The 22,509-nt window shown below is 39.0% G+C and overlaps 1 protein-coding gene across 1 annotated transcript in view; it reads left to right on the top strand.

The window, feature by feature from the left end:
* Positions 1-9,300: 9,300 nt before the first annotated feature.
* The window catches only part of TPRG1 (tumor protein p63 regulated 1), a 477,906-nt gene continuing 464,697 nt past the window's right edge, over positions 9,301-22,509 (top strand). The window contains exon 1 of the mRNA XM_057306600.1: positions 9,301-9,441. The gene's annotated coding sequence lies outside the window, so the exon portion shown is untranslated. The remainder of the gene's footprint in view (positions 9,442-22,509) is intronic.

Here is a 22,509-nt window from a genome sequence, read left to right on the forward strand (position 1 = left end):
CAGCAGTGGCTCTCTTTTCCCTCCCTAACATTTAAGCCCTGACCTGGGGCATAAAATATTGTTGAATACTGGATTCTGGGCCTGAATTGAATATTTTCCTTCTATTATCTGGTTTTGGGCCCAACTTTCAGCCTCCATTATATCTTTGATTGGGCTGGACTGGTCATGCCCTTGGCAGAATCCTTCAGCCACACGGGTCTCCACCACAGGTGAAGAGGAGTTTTGGACTATCGAGATTTCCAAGTAAAAGTAAGTAAACAAAAACAAAAACAAAACCCAAACCAAAACAAAAACACAACAACAAAAAAACCTGACAAGCCTTGTGTTCAGATTTTGGTGTGTTAGTACCAAGACGTTTGTAAATAAGGACATGTCAACAGTCAGGACTGAAAGGAGGGAGAAAGAAATCACACACATTTCTCCTCTGCTCCCTCATTCACTCCAGTCATTTTGGAGATTTCGCAGCAGCTATGAAATGTTCTAGTCTGACCTCTACTTACCGCTCGATGGGCTTCAGTTTTCCTTATCTGTGTATTGGGACTACTCATATCTACTTCCTAGGGCTGAAGAGCTGTCACATGAACACATCCAGACACGGAGCCTTCCCTCTATCATGTCCTCAGAAATGGTAGGTGAATCGAAAACGATGATGGCAAGAAGCCCCCCCTTCCATGTTCTGGTAATGTTTTTGATTGTTGCGTAGCCTTGACATCAAACTGTCCACCTCACAAAGAAACAAACCCATCTCTGTGTCACTTCCACCTATGCGACCTGTGGGCAAGGATGAAGTGTTTTCCCGTTTTCCCGGCCTCCCGACTAGCGAGGATAGACAGCAGAGGGCCGCTGTGGTCAGAGGACTGAGGAGCCAGACAAGCCTCTGTGGTTCCACACTTATTTATTTCCTTATTTATTACTTTTGCAGCTAACATTTTTACAATCATGTTATTTTGTGGTTTATTTGCAAAATGCATTGTGAGTCAAGTTTGCTTCAAATGTTCTCTGAGTTGGGGAGCCCAGTGAGAGGTGGGGGAGCGCAGGAAAACAGTTACAAAGACATTATAGAATTGATTGATCTTTTAATGATCTTTTCTTCGTCATGGGTCTCTACAAGGCAGATGGAGAAAGGGAAACTGGGAAAGCATCATGAGCTCATGGGGAGCAGCACGAACAGACTCTTCAGCCTCAGAAATGAAATGTAAAGGGACTAGACCTGGGGGAGGCAACCCAGGAGGAAGACAACTAACTCCTGCTCACCGGCCCCCAAGCACCAAAACGGCATCTTCTGGAAGACTCTGCGAGAGAGAAGAGGTTGGTTATAGGAGCATGATGGCTAATGAGTTAATCCATAAATATTAGCATTAGAGAGTTTATTCTAATTAGTTTTTGAAGATCTTAATAAAAACAAAAACCCAGTTTTCAGAGATTAGCTAAAATGGAGCTCAAGAGACACTCTGCCGGAGCAGCTATTCTTTCTCATTCTATATTCTTCCTCCCTCACCCCCCAGGCAATAGTAGATTCCTGAGAGGGTGCCCAGTTGTTGCTGCAGCCCATTTTGACTGTATTCAAGTTTGTTCTTGTATTATTCCATCTGGTGGCTCCCCAAACCACTTTCCTTTTTTACTCTCCTTGTAAATATTTACATAAGAAGGTTCTTGCAGGATCCTATATTGGTGGATTGGTGCAAAGCAAAGAGTCTTGACGTGTTTTATTCCTTTTACGAACAATTTGGTTAAGTGGATTCCCTTCCAGCTCATTAAAAAAAAATCCTTTCATTTTAATAACATCATCAGAAACTAAACAGCATCAGAGGGAAAAATAAGTTTGCAACGTACAGCCCAGCCTCGAGTGGCAATCTCAGAACGGCTTCTAGCTGTTAATGGTTGATGCAAGAACTGGCGATTGTAGTTAATGGCTGGAATGCAGCATGCATTTAAAGGCCTTCTCTCCCTGGGCAGGACAAGGATATGTGGTGTTTTCTGGGTTGGCTGGGTGAACAAGAGATCAGATAACTGAATCAGGAGATCAAGACGTGGTTCATAAACTTCAGACACTGGCTCATCTGGCCACCCTCCCTAAGGCTCTGTCTTTGTTCGCTTTCTCTTCTCTGCCCGCCCTCTTGGACAAGTTCATCCTTGCCCACAACTTTAACTGACGCTTTTCCACAGGTAAAATCAAGCCTCACTCTTTAGCTTCGACCTCTTTTGTGAGCCCCAGTTCTGTATTTTTCAGCTCCTCCGGACATTTCAGCACGATAACCACCACTACCCTAAGTTAGCAGGACCAAAGCCAACCGCATCGCCATCTGGAACTGGTCCCACTCTGGCTCCTGGGAATGCTACTTCCCTACCCTCCCCACCCCAAAGCAGCATCGTTCTCTCAGACACATAGTTCCTAAATCTGCAACCTTTGACTATTCCTTCTCTCTTTCCCAAATCTCATCAGTCCCCAAATGTTGTTGGTTTTAACACCTCGTGAGACTTGCATAGATTTCTCTCTGCTTCCATCTCACTTGTCATGACCCTAGGTTTCTTTAAGCTTTGTATTCATTTAGCCACGTGCTCATTTCATCAACACACACATTGTTTAGATGATTCCTACGTGCTAGACAACTAACAGGTGTTGGGGACCCTAGAGTGGACAAGATAAAAAAGATCTGTACCTACTCTCTCTTAGGGGAAGAGACATTAAAAAGAACATTAAAATTTTTAAATTGTAAAACAGAATGTTCAGAAAGCGAACAGGGGAAGTCACAGGTCTCTCTGTCTTCCTTCTCTCCCAATATCCTGCAATATACTGTTGCCGTATTTACCTGATTGTGTCTCTTTCCCTCTCAAATGCCGTCAGTGCCCTTTGCTATTCCCTACTCATTTCATGCCATTTATTCATTCATCATTTATATAGTCTTGTGCTTCTCCCTCACACTGTGCTGAGTGTTGTCTTGCTATCATGGTTCTTTCTTCCTGTGTTATCCTGTTTTCTCCTCACTGCAGCCAGCTGCTCTTTACTGGGCTAGTTGAAGACACCTTCATCAGTGCTGACACCAACATTTCTAGCAAGACCTTTTCACTCCTCACTGAAGTGTAACATGCTCAGCAGCTTTTCTTCCATCCCCTCCTTCCACCCTTAGGTACCTGTACCCTTATACCTTTAGCAGTTGCTACTGATTAATCTGGCTGTGAACTCTTGGTTCTGTGACCCTAGCCTTGATCTAAATTTGGTGTCTGTAGCACATCTTCCTTGAGTTGAACCCCCTGCTTTCCCTGACATACCATCTTCAATTTGGCTGATCCCTCCTGGCCTTGGTCACTCTTGCCTGGGGTAGAGACTGCCTCCTGTAAGCCGCTGTCCACAGAAACTGCTAGTAACCCTGGCTCCTTGGTCAGAATTGGACTGTGCCAGATTTAGAACAGGAAGAGCAGGGAGTTTCCATATGACTATTTATTATGTGACCTGGGATAAAATGGTATTATAGAGCTGGGCAGTAACATCCTCATGAGAAATCATTGCTCTGTATTCCTCCTTTCTCTCTCTGGTTTACAGAGGCAGAAGGACAAAGTTGAAAGAATAGCATCTTGTACTTGCTATAATGAATTCGAAGACATGATAGAGATGTTAGGAATCAGATTTTATGAATACAGGTTTTGAGACTCGGTCTCCTGGATTTGCAGGGCTGCAATGAACATTGGTTAGATGCTGTGATGTTTTGGTCCAGTTAGTTTACGACGTTTTGATTGCCTTACATTGAGTGTCCCCCTTACCTCACCTCTTTTCAAAAAAGACCAGCCTTCCTGAGAGCACAGCATATCTGCTGTGGAGACATTGAGGGCATCAGAGCAGCCCAAGGCTGGTGAGCAACACCTGCCTGCAACTGGGCCAGAGATGAGACTGGTTTCTGAGAAAGACTTTGCACTCTCCCTGTTGGAAAGGCAGACATCATTTCAGGAAATATTCAATACAAAGTTTTTGAGACACAGCGTCCCATTCATGGTGAGAGAGATCGCAAGGAGCTGGTTTGCCTCTTAAGTCTTAGGTCAGTCTGGAAGGATGCTATTTAATGTAACCCAGAACTGATTATTTTGTTGAGCATATTTCAAAACTCCTGCCCTTTAAATGAATTCCCAGAGTAAATTAAATGCAATTGTGGGAAGTTTGACTAGAAAAAAAAAAACTCATTATTTTTTCGAGATTTGAGGGAGAGGGTGGCAGGAGAAGGTAAAAGGAAACCTGCCCAAGGACCAAAAAATAAAAGTGGCTTGGGGGGTGGGGATGGATAGAGTGAAGAAAGAGGAGAATTCTGGGTCAGAAACTCTTGCTGAATGAGTCATCGTACAGGACAAATAAAACCTCACTCATCACCCTGTCTTCCTTCTCTGTAGCGAGAGAAGCAAACAGTGGGGCCCTGGAAAAACATCAGCAACTTCTTGTAGCATCTGTAGGTGGGGAAGTTTTCCAAGCCACAGAGAGAGCGTGGACGCGTTTACCGGGGACCTAGTTTTTCTCAGCCAAATAGGAAGAACCTCCAAATTGACCTTGGAAAAACATACTCACTGAAGGAAAAATATTCTAAGCTCCCCCTGTGTATTTGTATTAAGAGATTTTTTTTTCCAAAGAAACAAATAGATTGCTTTCCAGTTTTCCATGAAAAGAGTTTGAATGCTCTCAGACCCGCAGTGGTGGAATCCTTAAAGTGGGTTTTGAAAGGCCTTAGAGAGGACTTAAGCCTTGTCCCTAGTTAATGAACACAAGGTCACCCACATAGCAAGACTGTGTTCCTATTGAAAAGCCTAAGGGGAAAAGCATTCTTGTCACTGCTTTCTGCAAAGATTGCAATTAGCATTTTTATGAAGAACATAAACTCTCTGTGTATCAAAGATGCACTTTTATTACTCCGAAACTGGCTCAAGCAAGCATCCCGCAAATGTTTGGCTCTTTCCCTTCCAGGAGGAGGCCAATTAAAGCACAGTCTGTCTGACTGCCAGCCCCGACCCACCCCTTGGTGGGACAACAACAATACGGAGATGGTAGCGTTGGCACCCTCAAAAGTGGCTTTTCAGTTATTGGGCACCTCGAAGGAAAAGAATGATTCCTTGGCTGCCATCACACACATACACACAAAAGCAAAAACCCGAGGCTTATTTTGCTTTTCCCTCCTGACGCCAGCTATGAATTGCTTGGTTCAGAAGGATGATTGAACTTACCACTGATTGTGTCAGCTGTTGCCCCACCTCTGACGCAGCAAGGCTCATGGGAGAGTGGCAGTTGACCATGTCTTCGTGGCGCCAGCATGCTTTCACAAACCGTACTGCCCTCTGGAAAGCAGCCTGTGCAGGCTGCTTTCTGGGACAGAGACTCGCATTGCAGAGTTTCCCCCTGGCTCCCGACTCACGGGGCCATGCGATACTGTTTCTTCAGGTATATTCTGATATGACCGGTGGTTTTCCTGTTAACGGTGGACCCCCTATCCTGGCGTGGGGCAGGAAGTGAAAAAGGACAGTGTCTGGCTGCTTTTAGAGCCAAAGGCAACAGGCCAGGTTTGACCTCACTCGTTTGGTTCTATTTGTCAGCCAAATGGGTCTGGCTAAAATATTTAGTCTCCATATACACAATAAACAATCTTGAACCAGAGCCAGGAAAAAGTGTAAATAAGCCTAATAACCCTTTCTGGGGAAATGGCACCAAGCAGCAAAGCACAGTTGTAAGTGGTTGATGCCCAGTAAATGTTTCTTGAATAAGGAATTGATATGACAAGGCTAGGAAGGGAGCACTTTCTACCAAATGACTTTAGATACAGTTTAATGGTATTTTCCTCATGTACCTCTATTCCATTTCCCTGTATTTTCTGATGTGATGAAATTCATTCTTCTGATTGCTACACTAATATTACCTCTGCGATTGAGTTTTCCAGAGCTCAGACAAAGGATTGGACTGACTTCATAGGAAAACAGTTCATGCAATGCTTGGAAACGTGACCGTTTTGATGCTTTTGGCTGCAAATAAGAGAGTACCTGTCAAAACTAATTCAAACAATTCAGATTTATTAATAAAAGTGAAAAAACAACATGTCCAGAGATTAGCAGTTCTGGGGTTGGATCAGCAACTCATCAGTGTCAAAGGTTAAGATCAGTGCCTGTGGAATTTCCTTTCTCTTTCTTCCATGCTTTCAAGATGGCTGCTACCATTCCAAGCATCATGTCTTCCTAGAATGATATCTAAAGCACAACACAAGAGGCTTTGTTGAAAGACCTAAAAGGCGTCCTGTTATATCTAATTTTCTATAGCTGGGCCATATGCAAAATAAAAGCAAATTTCCATGACTGACTTTGACCCCTTGTATTGGTTTCCTAGGGCTACCATAACAAAGCACCACGGACTGGCTGTTTACCCAACAGAAATTTATTTTCTCATGGTTCTGGAGGCTAAATGTTCAAGATCAGTGTCAGCAGGGTTGTTTTTGTCTGAAGTTTCTTCTTGGCTTATAGATGACTTTCTTCTACCTGTGTCTTCACATGGTCGTTTCTTTTTGTGTGTCCATGTGTTCATCTCCTCTTCTCATAAGGACATTAGTCATAATGGATTAGGGGCCATCCTAATGACTTAAATTTAACTTGATTACCGCTTTAAAGATTCTCTCTCTAAATGGTAGACACAATCTGGGGTGATGGGGATTAGGACTTCAATATGGTCTGAGTTCTGGGGGAATATAATTCAGTCCAGAAAACCATCATGATTAATCCTCTAGAATTTGGCATATTACTGCTCAGGCAATATTGGGGTTTGGTTACTAAGAAAGAAGGGAAAATGTCACAGATATCCTTACTTATTAGCATTATTATTTTTTATGTAATTATTGTTGCAATGCCTTCATTTTCACCCAAAGGAACCAATTTTGAAGAGGCCAGTGTTAGAGATGATTCAGAGGAACCAAAGATCAGGATAACTGCTCACCTTTGTCTCTAGCTCTGTCCCTTGACACAGGGCTAGCCAGTATCCACTGAGTACATAAACTTTAGTAGCAAGTGCATGGTAAGGGAAATAAATGGGTTTTCTTAACAAACGGCACAAGGATTTTTCTTAAGGAAGAAAATATCTTGGGCTAGAAAAATTCTTGACAAGCTGCTTAGTAAGAAAGTGATAGAGGTTCTGAGCTACCAAGAACCAGGATGATAAAAGAGAAGGCTAAACTCCTTTGACTAAATGATGAACAGGTATTGGGAATTGGGGGAGAAAGTTGTGGGGGTAAGAGGAAAAAGACAGGGTGTTCAAAGGTAGCACAAAGCCTGAAGGCCTCAGGAGAAAAGTGGGTAATGATAATACCCATTTGTGGGTGAAGCAAGGCTTCCCACAACAAAGAAGTCTGGTGTTCAGTTTGAACGTATTTTTGTTGGTTGATGTAGTCCTTTCCTTGGCCAACTTCCTCTGATCATCAGTAAAACCTGTATTACTCAGCTATCAGAAAGAATGAGTTCTCAACATTTGCTGCAACATGGACGGTGCTGGAAGAGATAATGCTAAGTGAAATAAGTCAAGCAGAGAAAGACAATTATCATAATGATTTCTCTCATCTATGGAACATAAGAACTAGGAAGACCGGGGGCGCCTGGGTGGCATAGCGGTTAAGCGTCTGCCTTCAGCTCAGGGCGTGATCCCAGCGTTATGGGATCGAGCCCCACATCAGGCTCCTCCGCTATGAGTCTGCTTCTCCCTCTCTCACTCCCCCTGCTTGGGTTCCCTCTCTCGCTGGCTGTCTCTATCTCTGTCAAATAAATAAATAAAATCTTAAAAAAAAAAAAGAACTAGGAAGATTGGTAGGGGAAGTAAGGGATAAAGAAAGGGGGGTAATCAGAAGGGAGAATGAAGCATGAGAGACTATGGACTCTGAGAAACAAACTGAGGGCTTCAGAGGGGTGGGGGTGGGGGAATGGGATAGACTGGTGATGGGTAGTGAGGAGGGCACGTGTTGCATGGTGCACTGGGTGTTATACACAACTAATGAATCATTGAACTTTGCATCAGAAACCAGGGATGTACTGTATGGTGACTAACATAATATAAAAAAAAACCCAAAAAACAAAAAACAAAACCTATTAAGCACAAATCTATCTTATGAAAGTAGAGCTTCAGGGAAGGGGCTGGGCTGCAACACTGGAAATGTCATGTACACATGGAACTGATTCAGCCAAAGCAAGACTTCAGAAGCAGGTATCTGTGAGCTTGACTCACTTTCTACTCCTACCTCCAGGCACGGACAGAAATCTGGGGAAACAGTTTTGATTCTTATAGGACACTGAAAGGGACATGACAGTAAGGACATGTTTAACTCAATCTTATCTACACGTTAAGGGGCAGGCTGATCCCAGATTTCATGGGGGTTATATATGTATCGTAACTCATTACTTTTTAGAAACAACAGTCCAATCTTATGTTGGATTATGAGTGATTTTAAAATATTTCTCCACATATTATTCTTTATTTTCTAAGACTTCTGTTTTTAATCACATATGATTATAACTGGGAAAACCAGCATGAACTTTTAGAAAACATTTTATTTATTTAGGTTAAAAGTTTATTTTGAGATCATATTAAATTGTCATGGAGTTGTAAGAAATAACACAGAGAGATCTTGTGTACTCTTTGCCCAATACAATATCACAACTGGAATACTGACTTTCATACATCAGGATACAGAACATTCCATCACCACAGGGGTCCCTCTTGGTCCTCCTTTAGCCATACCCACTTCCCTCCTGCCCCATCCCCTCCTTAATCCTTGGCAGCCGCTATTTCTAGAAATAGTTCTCTATTTCTAAAATTTGGCATTTGAAGAATGTTATATGAATGGAACCACACAGTATATAAGTAGCCTTTCGGGATTTTTTTTTTTCACTTAGCATAATTTCCTGGGGAGTCATCCAGGTCATTGCATGTATCAATAGTATTTTTTTTCTTTTCATTACTGAGTAATATTCCATGGTATAGATTTACCAAAGTTTGTTTAAATACTTACCTATTGAAAGACATCTAGGTTGTTTCCAAGAATGGGATATTACAAGTAAAGGTACTTATTGTGAACTGAATTGTGACTCCCCAAAATTCCTATGTGGAAGTCCTAGCTCCCAGGACCTCAGAATATGATATATTTAGAGATAGGGTGTTTACAGAGGTAATCAAGTTTAAAATGAGGTCAGTAAGATGGGCCCTGATTCAGGGTGACTGGTGTTCTTGTGAAAGCAGAAATTTGGAGGCAGTCATGCATAGAGGGCGAACGCCATGTGAAAATGAAGTCAGAGATTGGGGCGAGGTTTCAGCAAGTCAAGAAGTACCAAGAATTGCAGACAACTACCAGAAGCCAGGCAAGAGGCATGGAACAAAGTTTCTCTCACAGCCCTCGGAAGGAAACAATCTTCTAACACTTCGATCTTGGACTTCTGGCCTCCCAAACTGTAAGACAAAAACTTTCTATTGTTAAAGCCGCCCAGTTTGCGGGGCTCTGTTAGGGCAGCCCTAGCAAACTAATACAGTGTCATGAACATTTGATGTAAGGTTTTGACTGATTACAAGTCTTCATTTCTTTGGGATAAATGCCCAGGAGTACAATTGCTGGTTCATATGGTAATTACATGTTACTTTTTTTTTTTTTTAAGATTTTATTTATTTTATTTGAGAGAGAGAGAAAGAGAGAGAGAGCACACACAAACCGGGGGAGGGGAGGTGCCAAAGGAAGAGGAAGAAACAGACTCCCCACTGAGCAGGAAGCCTGACTCCATCCCAGGACCCTGAGATCATGATCTGAGCCAAAGGCAGACGCTTAACCAACCTAGCCACCTAGGCACCCCAAAATGTTTCATTTTTAAAGAAATAGCCAAACTATCTTCCAAAGTGGCTGTATCATTTTACATTCCCCCCAGCAATGTGTGAGTGATCCAGTTTCTCTGCATCCTCTCCAGCATATGGTGTTGTCACTATTTTGTTTTTAAAATTTTAGCCATTCTGATAGGTGTGTAGTGATATCTCATTATGGTACTAATTTGCATTTCTCTAATGGCAAATGAGGATGGACATCTTTAATGTGTTTGGTTGGTTGTTTTTACTGTTGAGTTTTGAGAATTTTTATATATTCTAGATAATAGTCATTTGTTGTATATGTGGTTTGCAAAGATTTTCTTCTGGGCTATAGCTTGTTCTATCATCCCCTAGTACAGTCTCTCTAGATCAAAAGTTTAATTTTGATGAAGTCCATTTTATCATTTGTTTCCTGTTATGGATCATGCTTCAGTGTCAATAAGAATTCTTGCCTACCCCGGGATACTGAAGACTTTTTCCTATTTTTAAAATAAAAGTTTTATAGTTTTCTATTTTCCATTTCAGTCCATGATCAATTTGAGTTGATTTTTTGTATAAGATGTGGGGATTATATTGAAGCTTATTTTTATTTTAAAAAATTTTGGGGGCTTATAGATGTCTAATTAGTCCAGCACCATTTGTTTAAAAAGATGGCTTTTCCCCATTGAATTGTTTCCGCACTTAAGTCAAAATTATCAGTTGGGCATATTTTTGTGAATCTATTTCTTAGTTATTTATCCTGTTCTACTGATCTATGTGTCTATTCTTCCACCATTATCAAATTGTATTGATTAGTGTAGGTATATATTAAGCTATAATATCAAATAGAGTGATTTCTACCATTTATTATTCTTTTCTCCTTTATTGATGTTTTTAATTAATGCATTTGGACTATTTACATTTTTTATAATTATTGATATCTTAGGTTTACATTAACAATTTTATTTTTTGTTTTGATTTTATTGTTTTTTGTTTCTATTTTCTTTTTTCCTGCCATTCTCTTAATTGAACATTTTGTAGAATTCCATTTTCATTTTTCAATAGCTTTTTAAAAAAAAATCTTATTTCTATAGTTGTTTTAGGGGTTGCTCTAGATTTTACATGATATATACATAACATGACTATTTCCTGGCATCATCTTACCAATTTGAGTGAAGTTTACAAACTTTATCTCCCTTCGTATTTCTTAACCTTCCCCCATTTAAAATGTAACTTTCTTAAATATTTTCTCTACATGCACTTATATCCATTTCAAACAGTGTTATAACTTTTGCTCCAATTGTATAAAATAATTTAGAAAACTCAAGAAAAGGAAAGTCTATTTTTATTGGTACATATTTTTGCTTCCCACATACTTTCTCCCTTCCTGATATTCCAAGATTTTTTCCTTTATCATTTTTTCTCTGTTTAGAGAACTTCCTTAGCCATTTTGTTATAGTAGGTTTTCTGTTGACAAATCCTCCTATTTTCCTGTTTCTGAGAATGTCTTGATTTCCCTTTACCTCCTGAAGGATATTTTCACTGGACATTGGATTCTGGGTTGACACTTCTTTCATTTAAGTAGTTGAAAAATGTTGTGCCATTTTCTTCTAGCCTTTATGATTTCTGCTGGGAAATCCAGCTGTAGTTTGGTGTTTTTCATATAGGTGTGGTTTTATTTCTCTTTTGCTGCTTTCAATATTTTTTTTCTTTTTCTTTGGTTTTCAGGACTTTGGCTCTGATATGTCTGGGTATGAATTTCTTTGGGGTTTTCCTCTTTTGGATTTTCTCAGCTTCTTGAATCTGGAGTTTTATGTGTTGTTTTCGGGCTTGTTAATTTTAGGGGGACAAATTTGGGAAATTTTCAGACACTATTTTTTCAAATAATTTTTTAGTCCCGTCCTCTCTCTCCTTTTCTTCTAGAACCCCAAAGACCCAAACATTATATATTTTTTTAATATTCCCACAGTCTTTGAGGCTTTGCTCATTTTTTCTTAGTCTGTTTTTCTCTATTGTTTGGATTAGGTAATTTCTGTTCTTAAAGTTCACTAATTAATCTGTCCCCTCCATCTTACTTTTGAATCCCTCCATTGTGTTTTTTAAGCTAAGTCATTGTATTTTTTAGTTCTAAAATTTCAGTTTGGTTCTTTTTTGCATTTTTTTTATTCCTCACTGAGAGCTTCTATGAAAAAATCATTGGCACTTTCTTAGTTTCACGTGTTTCATCTGCGTGCATAATTGGTGATTAAAGCTTTTTTATGATGGCTGCTTTACAATATCTGTCATATCATTCTAGCATCACTCTCATCTCAGTGTTGGCATCTGTTGATTGTCTTCTTTCATTCCATTTGAGGACTTCCTGGTATTTGGTATGGTTTTTTTAAATTAAAACCTGGACATTTTGGATACTATGTTATGACAAATCAGGTCTTATTCAAACCCTCCATTAAGCTTCCTTTCTCTGAATCCACTTTGGCAGGGGTGGGGGCAAGAAGGCAGTGTGTTGTTACTGTTATGTAGTAGTAGAAGCTAGCTTCCCCACTTGACCTCCACCGACACACAACAGGTGGCTCTTCATTAGGTAGAGTTGGAAATTCCAGTTTTCTTTTCTTTCCTTTTTTTTTTAATTTCCATCCAATTTCTTTGAACCACTTGAGAGTATGTTGCAAAACATAAGAACTTCAGTGTGTTAAAAACAATATTCTTTAAGCATAACCATGGTGCAATTATCCAAATCAGGAAATTAACATTGATACAATATTATTTAATCTTACAATCACCAGTTGTCCCACTTGTTCTTTGTTGCATAAGAAAAAAATCAATCTTGGATATTTTATGGGGAATTATGTCCTCTCATGTTGGACCCTGAGGTTTGCTGTTATTATTTTATTGGGCAATAAATCCCCTGATTCTCTTTCTTTTTTGTTCTTTTTCTTCACCAAATTCACCCTGATTTTTGATCTGTGGAGGTACTTTATAGTCAACCAGCCTAGAATCTCTTAACTTGTATCTAACTAGATCTCTACTTGTACCAGTATTTGTTAGGGAAAGAAAACAGTCATTCTAAGTAATACAGGAATAATATTTTATATAGAAAATAAATATCTATAGAATATTGAATTTTATGTAGGATATAGAATGTATATATACGACAGAGAATTCTATATACAAAGAGAATACTATTTTAATATAGGAACTAAAGATTAACTGAGAAAAGAAAGATTAGGAAGGGTGGAGTCAAAATAGCAGAGAAACAGCTTGAAACTCTATAGTAAGTAGTTATAAAAATTTCACCAGGAAATTGCTGCAACTCTTGAGTCTCAGGAAATTCTTAATCAACTATCTTGGTTAATAATCTACCCTTGGCCACCAGTGTGGCTACCTTGATCTCCCAAATCACTTCTGCCTACCAAAATGTCATGTGAGTTTTTCTTATTGGCAAACACTAATGTATATTCACATTAACAAAGGGGATTCCAGAAAATATAGTCAGGTGACTTCTGGTTTATCTAGGTCTCCTGATGAGTGAATGGTGCCTTATAATTGGAGAGGTAATGGATGAGAAAATATCCAACTGCCCCAGGCAATATGTCTTTCTGGAAAATTACTCAAATAGAAATACATTGCTAAATTCTGCCACTGGACCCATGATACAGATAATTGGTTCTATTTTTCCCATCATAATATTGAACTTGTTTTTGTTATCCTCACTTTCCCCAACTGATTCACCTTGAAATATTATTTAAAAAAAAAATCTATATTCTTACCTAATCTACACCTTTTTTTTTTTATGAAATTTTTTTCCCTCATTCCAATGAACTGGGTTTAATTGGGACTACCATGACTTTCCATGACCTTGATTCCATCCTTGGTCATCATTTATTGGTCCAAAAATGGCATATTACTTAAGTTGGAATAATCAGAGTGTTTTGTTTCCTGGAAACAGTTTATTGGTCTAAGTGTAGGTCCCTGATCAGACGAGGCAATCAGAATTATTTCTAAAATTTTTTGAAATGTAATTGAGAGAAAGTGGGAACTTCAATAACTTTCGGCAGCTCAGTTTCCTCGTCTTTGGAACACCCCATTTGCGGTGAGAGGAAAGAACTGTGACACATAGAGAAAAAGAGCAAAAAAGAAAGACACAGAAAAAAAGAAAGGGGTGTGGTCATGTTCAAGTGTCTGTTTTAGTTGTTACAAAGTCCGGTTTCTCTCTCCTCTTCTCATCACTTGCTTACTCAAATCTTGTTTAGTTTATGGGAACCCATTACCTTCCACTCTCTTTTTTACTAAACTGGCTCAAACCAGGTTTCCTTCATTTGGGCACACATATTGTCAGAACACTGGACCAAGTGCAATATAACTCACACTTTTAAAGCTTCCCAAAACACTTGTTTTGAAGAGTAGTCATTTGTCCTACTCACAAACATTGCCTCTGGTTTTTCTGATGGAGTCTTTCAATAATCATCGTTGGTTCTTCAGGTTTGAGTGTTAGTGTTCTATGTTGTGGACACGATATGTATGCCTTTACGTATCTTGTTCAATTTAAATTTCCTAACAGCCAAACTAGTAAAGATTTTTGTTCATATTTTAAAGATGAAAAATCAATGGAAGCTTTAGATAAGTTGAGTCATGTCTCATAGGTCATCCAAAAAGTAAATGAGATCTTAGTTCAGGGATTCGGCTTTCATATAAAGTACTTTTGAGCGATTTGGAATGAGGTACCCTGCTGTTGGGCACAGCGCTGAACCACGATGCACAGCTTGGTGAACAAAGTGTGAATTAGATTTCAGACTTCCCTTGTCCTTGCCTCATGTTTGTCCTTGTGCAGTGAAAAACCTTGATAACCATTACATGGTACCTGGCAGAGTTCATGTCTTAGAAAGAATTGGACTTTTGGCATTAAGTTCAATTACTATTTTTTTTTCATTCAGCCATGCACCATTTGTTTTTCATTTCCAGAAATGGCTTAATTTTATAATACGGCTAGAGCAAATGAAGACTACATCAGTCAGTATAGACTAGGATGTGCTATGGTAACAACTCCAAAATCTTAGCAATTTATCATAATAAAATTTTACCCAGTGCTCAAATTCTACTGAAAGTCTGGGTGTTTCTCCATGACAACTGACCACAATGTGCTAATCCAGAATCTTAGGCAGCTTAGATCTTATGGTACTTCCACATGGATACATACTTCTGTAATTCCTATGGCAAAGGAAAAGCCAAGCTATAGTTTCAAGCATCTGCAATTAAATACTTCTACATGGAAACTGCACTTGTCACTTCCACTCATATTTCATTGTGAAATCAAGTCACATGGCTATGCCCAAGTTCAATGGGTGGATTAGTACAGTCTTCTATGTACTCAGAAGTGAAGGATACCTAGGTATCAGTGAGCGATAGTGATGGTTACAACGTGGACTTACAGTTGGAGTTAATGATGATTAAGGCAGCTAAGTATGATGCCCCCATAGTCTTGGATCAGAACACAGTGAGTTAGTACTAAGGAGAATATTCTCTCTCTCTCTCTCTGCTTTGCCATTACTTTGATCGCTAGGCTTAGGAAAGTCAAGCATAAATAATGCTGTTTCTTTCTATTTTGCCTGGCATTGTAGATGACTTACTTTTATATAATACCTCTTCTGAGTTAGAAAATCTAGTGTCGAAGTTAATGATCGAGTACAAATTATGCAGCCTGTCACAATGGGTTATTGTAAACCTCACACAAAATAATGCTTACAAAAGGGCTGGGTATACTGTAATATCTTAAGTTGTTATCAGTTTTTCTTTGGATTTCTACCAGAAGCATCTGTGATGACTTTTCAGGGGAAAGGTGAGTGCATGATTCATTACAGGGCATAAACCCCCATTTCCACAATCTAAAGGCCCTCTTGCCAACAGACTCCCATGAGCATTTATTTATTCAGTGAAAGACCCAGTTAAGTGTGGCAGGGTAGAGTGGTCCCCTGGGGTAGAAGGTAAGGGTGATCAGAACCAGTCAGTGATAAGGATGTGGCTCAGATGGAAAAAGAAAGCATCCTATAGTATAAATGTGAGCCTGCTGAGATCTGCTCTGTGATTCTCTCTAATAACGGAGTCGAGAGGTGTTAATGAGCATGACACAGGGCACACAGCCATCAAGTGAATTAGTCATAGCTTGATTCTTTTATGTGCCTTGTCTAATGGCAAACATTACCCAGCAATCACAGCAGCAGCACTCTCAGATGGAGCAGAAGGTGTGGAAGGGAGTAATGAGGCTGCCTAAAAACTGTTTTACAGAGCCCTGCACCAATTCACAACAGATAATAGAACTCAAAGCCAGACAGATAATAGAAGAGACAGCCATTTATTGCTAAGAGACTGTCTGAATATTTGTGTGTAAAACAGCCCACTCTAAGTTCTTTAATCACATTTCCTGAGAAAAAGTGGCAAAGAGGAAAGCCACGTGGCAGGCTACTTCCATTAGTGTATTCTAAATGAGTATAAAGAAGAGGAATTAGTAGATACGAAGAAAAGAATACTGACAGAGACTGCAGATCAGAAACAGAGCCTGGCTGTTTGACTCCAGTAAATTGGGACATGTTCTCCTTGTGGGTAGGGCGGAGTATTGGAAAAAGATCTCATCCTGGAGTTATCTGATATTCAGGATTGTTAAAAGAATCTTAGTTTACAATTCTTCTTTGATTCCTGAAAGAGAGGATGGCTCACCCAGACCCCATTTTCTCTTACCTCATGCCTAGACTTTAGAACTTTTTCTGTATTGTGGATAGTGAATAGGGACAGAGGTATTTGGTAAAGACCCAGTTAAGTGTGGCAGAGAGTGGGATTCCATACCTGGGAAATGGAATGCATAATTTTCCATACGTTTTTATAAGCACAAGCATCTCTTATTTCTTATCTTTTGCCAAAAGGACCCCAAATGGAAACTTACATGATGCGTCCTCATATGAAGTAAAATTCAGAAACTTTGGGTTTTTTCCCCACTTAATCTGGCAATCGTGTTTTCTCTTCCAGTGCAACATTTTAAGAGGGACATTAACCAGATGAAGTACATCCAAAAAAAGATATCTACCTTGTCACTGGAATGTGAAACCGTATCATTTAAAAATGGTTGGAGGACCTGGAGAAGAATTTAGCATGGGGAAGATTGTGAGTGGGTAACTTGACACCAGTATTCAAATAGCTGATTAGTTTCTTGTGAAAGAAGAATTCTGCAGGACTTTAGGGAGTAGAAAAGGATGACTACAGCAACGTTAGCGTATGCTGACCTTAACCTGATTATAGGGAATGATTTGGCCGTGATTAGAGCTGTCTAGGAATTGAATGGACGACTGGAAGGAATAGTGAGCTCCCTGTCAGTGAAGATGTATGAGCAGAAGCCAAGTAGCCCCTTGTCAGGGATATTATAAAGAAAAATTAAGCTGGAGGGTTGTCCTAATTGATGCGAAGTCCACTTCAACCCAGAGGGTCTGTGATATTCCTCTTGTTATTAGTCTCCTCAGGGAAGTCCTTGATGCATGTAACCTCGAGCCCAGGAGGTGAGCAAGGATGGAAAAATAGAAACTTCAAAGCCTAGGTCTAAAATGGTTTTTCTTCTCTTCTGAAGTCAGAAAGACTTCTGTGTTTACATTGTTATGATTATAAAAGCAAGGTTTTTTGGAAATAAATAGTAATCATGATTGTTTGACTTTTAGTACAATTCTTTGTTTTTCCTGAAGTTAATAATTACCTTATTCATTAATTGTCTTCATTTTCAAGTACACATAGCTAATTAACCTCTATATGCTCTAACAGTTTTATAAAATATTCTGCATGATTATTTTATACACAGTCAAATGCACTAGGTGATTTATCAAGTCCACATGTAACAATTTAGGACCCAACACTGTTAGTTGTGCATCTGAAATCCATTCTCCTTTTCTCTCACTTTTTTAAAAGATTTTATTTATTTATTTATTTATTTATTTATTTATTTATTTAAGAGAAAGAGAGAGAGAGAGGCAGAGATAGGGGAGAAGCAGGCTGATGTGGGGGGAGGGAGCCTGATGTGGGGCTTGATCCCAGGACCCTGGGATCATGACCTGAGTCAAAGGCAGACACTTAACCAGCTGAGCCATCCAGGCGCCCCTCTCCTTTTCTCTTTTAATGGAAACCTAATAATTGTTTAGTGCAGCAATATGTATAGCTTTAAAAATTTATTTACTAGTCTCTCTTACAGGAAATATCATCCATAAGGTACTCATAAAATCCATAATATACTTCTCTTTCTCTTTACTTTCCTTCTCCCCTCTATTTTTCTTTCTTCCTGAATATGCTGATTTTATGCAAAAAATGGAGCAGGCTTTATATTACATGAGGCAAACTTGAGAATAAAAGATATAAGGAGAATTGGATGTTAATGGCATTACAAAACTCAGTCCAGGACTTTTTATCTTCAGATCTCTGGTTAAATGTGGGAGAAAAGAATTATGTGAGTCAATCACTTTGATCAGGTCTCTAAGATATTTAGCTAAAAGGAACCCTAACTGATACCAACAGCATTTTGAATCAGTGAATTTCTCAGTAAATAATGTTGGGACAAGTACCTAGTTATTTGGGAAAAAATGAAGTACAATCTTTACTTCACTTTTTTAAAAAATAATTTCTTTCTTTCTTTCTTTCTTTCTTTCTTTCTTTCTTTCTTTCTTTCTTTCTTTCTTTCTTTCTTTTTCTTTCTTTCTTTCTTTCTTTCTTTCTTTCTTTCTTTCTTTCTTTCTTTCTTTCTTTCTTTCTTTGATAGAGAGAATGAGTGTGTGGGGGAGGGGCCGAGGGAGAGAATCTTCAAACAGACTCCCTATTGAGCACGGAGCCTGTTGGGGGGCTAGATCCCAGGACCCTGAGATCACGACCAGAGCCAAAAATCAAGAGTCGGACGCTTAACTGACTCAGCCACCCAGGGACCCCTTTACTTCACTGTCATACCAAAATTAGTCCTGGCTGGAATAGTAGTATAAACTGAAATAAATAATGACTAAGCTAATCATATAAAACTTAAATTTTCTGTATAGGTGCTCAAGTAAGACAAATGATTAATTGGCAGGAAAATGGTTGCCACACTGAACTATAAAGCTAACCTCCTTTATATGTAAAGAGTGCTATAATAAAAACAAAATTTTCTCACAGTAGTAGAAAATTTGGCAAAGGAAACAGAAAATTCTCAGAAAAAAGAAAGAGATTTGAGAAAAGTCTCTCAGAAAACAGACTAAATAAATAAAATAACAAATAAAAAGGAACTTGAAAAAAGGGACATATGGAAGAAGCCAATTAAAATATAATAAATAATTTCCTCAGAGAGATAAGAGAAAATAAAACACCCTGGAAATAATAAAAAGATGTCTCATACATTTAAAGACAAAACAAATGGAAACACCAGAGAACAAGACAAAGCTTTTGAGAAATTTAAAAAATATGGTAATAGAAAAATAAAAAATAAAAAACATGGTAATAAAAATGTCTGAAAAACAGTTGGGATATAAAATTAAAGAATGAATGCACAAAGAGATGGTTAATAGAAAAAAAATTGAAAAACTAAACCATAAGCTCCAACATTCACCTACTAGAAGCTAGTGGAAAGACCAGAGTAAACAGTGGAGAAGAAATCGTCCAAGTAACAACTTTGTTAAACCTTCTCAATCCAAAGGATGTGACACTTAAGATTGAAAGAATACATGGGGTGCCTGTCATAATGAACAAAAAAAGTCTAGAATACTGTGGACCAACAGACATTTCTAAGCTACTAGAAGAGAGAAACTGTCCCATACAAAGGATCAGAAATCAAAATGACATATCCATCTATTCCTACTTCCTATTTTATTATATCTTTTACCCTGGAAAAATTGTTGAAATTCATCAAATACATTTCCCAGTGAAATTGAATTTTAAACTCTGAGAAGGTGGTCTTGTTGATATCTCTTAGCTATGGCCAAGGGGATCACAAGAGGTATTTAGTGTGAGAGGACTGGCGAATTGGCATAAACTCTACTTCATTGCTGGAAAAACAAAGGAACTGAATTCATCAGTGCCAGTATGGTGTACTTTTTCATTCAGATCATTTTTATTTTCTTCCCTCTCTCCATTCATTTTTTTTTTCTATGGCAAATATTGTCAAGAGTTGGCACAGGTACAAGAACCTCTAGGCCAAGAAGCACCAATTCTATTCCCATATATGTCACCTTCCCCTGGGGCTTTCTCACTGTTGTCAAATGGCCCCCATCATATGGTTTCCTTTAACATTCTTAATTTCTGGATAGTGCAGAAAATTGAACTTGGGATTTTAAATATATCAAACTCTGAGGAAAGCTGTAGGGGGGGGAATAAAGTCAAAGATAAGAAAAATATATGAAGTTTTGCTTACGAAGTACAGTGCAAAGCTTTGATCTTTTAGAGACTGATTATCCTAGTTTGCCGGGGCCTGAGGAGGTTTCCAGGACATTGGAATTTCAGTTTTAAAAGTGAGACAGCACCAGGTAAATTAGAATGAGATGGTCACCCTAGATCTTACCCAACTAGCTCACTAAGATACCCACCCTTCAGCCTCAATGAACTAACACAACAGCCCAGGTTCCTAAAAAGAGTTCTTATCTCTCTAGCTCCTGGGACTATCTCCAGGAAAGGCACATTTGAACATTACAATCCAGTAGCTCTCTCTGATGCATCTCGATGCCTATATCACCAACTATAAAGTGGGAGACTTCCACCTTTGCAATTCATCTAAGATCTTCCTTGTGCTACAACACTCTCCCCCATCTTCTTACCTCCCAATCTCAACCCTTGATTTCTGGATTTCTGGTTTGAGGTATATGATTCTTCTTCTTCCCGAACTTGTCTTTACCCTAGAGATAGACCCTTCTTCTACATACCAGGATTTAAGTTTACTCTTAGGGGCTGTGATATAATATAAAAAATATATTTGGTCTTTGTCTTGGTTCCTGGCACAGAGCTCATAAAAGTCTTGGAATTTCCTAAGTGATAGGAGTGTATTTTGTTATTCACAACAAGCTCTTTGGATCACAGCTGAGTTTATGCTAATGAAGTGACTTAGGGTGGGACCTCTAGATACACTAAAGATGGAGCTGGTCAGGAGAGAGACCTGGTGAATAGAGGATCAGAACTCTCAACCCCATCCAGGAACTTCCAGAAAGGGGTGCGGCAGGGCTGGAGCCAGAGGTCTATAAAAATGTTCCAACAATAAGCTTCAGAAGGCTTCCAGGTTGGCATGACTACATGAAGGTGTTGGGAGAGTAGTGTGCCTAGAAAGGGCATGGAGCTTTGCCTATTTGTTCCCCCCACCCCCAGTACTTTGTCCTGTATATCTCTTCTATCTGGCTGTTCCTAGGTCATGGCTTTTATAATGAACTGGTAATAATAAATAAAGCATTTTCCTGAGTTCTGTAAGTTGTTCTAGCAAATTATCAAATGTTGTGGGGGATGGAGAGAGTGGGCTATGAGAATCCTCAAACTTGTAGCCAAGTCAGATAGAAGTGTGGGTAATCTAAAGATCTAATATTTATGGCTGGCACCTGAAGTGGGGACAGTCTTGTAGGACTGAACCTTTAAACCTGTGGAGTCTAACACTAAATCTGGGTAGTTAGTATAAGAATTGAATTGAATTGTAGATCGTCCAATTGGTATCATAACTCATTAGCATGTGAAAAAACAAACCAAACCAAATCAAACCATATGTTTGGTGCCAAAAGTGTTATGAGTAAGAACAGTTCAGGGGCAAATTTAAAAATTCATATTCATCCAGCCATTCACTCACTTGTTCAATTAAAAGTGTGTCGAGTTTTTACTATGTGCCAGGCACTATCTTAGGTGCTGGGGGTTTAGTGGTAAAAAAACAACAGCAATCCTATTTTTGCTGCTATGGTTATGAAAGTAAACAATTAACAAACAAACATGTAAGTATAAGAGTAACATAGTTTGGATGTGAATAAAATCAAATAGCGTGCTAGGATAAAGAGTAATGGAGTGTCTTTTAAACTGGATTTGTGAGGAGGTAGAATGTGAGCTGTAGCTGGAAACACGAGAAGGACCCAGTAGTGAGGAGACTGAGAGAAGCGAAGAGTGACTGTGCAGACTCCCAAATGGCTTGTTTGGAAAACATCTAGAAGAGCAGCATGGCTGGAACATAGGAAACAGAAACGTTGATATGTGCTATTAGCAAGGTAAGAAGGAACCAGAGCATGCTAGGACTTCGAAGGCCATAGGAAAAGGTGAAGACACTACAGTTGACCCTCGAAAAACAGGGGTGTGAACCACGTGGTCCACTTATCTGCAGATTTTTTACAGTACAACACTGTAAATGCACTTTCTCTTCTTTATGATTTTCTTAATAACACTTTTCTTTTCTCTAGCTACTTTATTATAATAATACAGTATACCATACTTATACACAATGCATTGTAATTGACTTTATGTTCTTGGTAAGGTTGATGGTCAACAGTAGGCTATTAATAGTTAGGTTTTTGGGGAGTCAAAAATTATACAGGACTTTCTGACTATGTGGGAAGTCAGTGCCCCTAACTCCATTGTTGTTCAAGGGTCAACTCTAGATAATCTTGAGTAAGAGAGTGATGTGGTCTGAATTACATTAAAGGTATATATCTCTTTGACTGCTGTGTGGGAAAGATCATAGGAGTTGAGAGTAA

This window comes from Ursus arctos, unplaced genomic scaffold (genome assembly GCF_023065955.2).
Source record: "Ursus arctos isolate Adak ecotype North America unplaced genomic scaffold, UrsArc2.0 scaffold_4, whole genome shotgun sequence".
NCBI lineage: Eukaryota > Metazoa > Chordata > Mammalia > Carnivora > Ursidae > Ursus > Ursus arctos.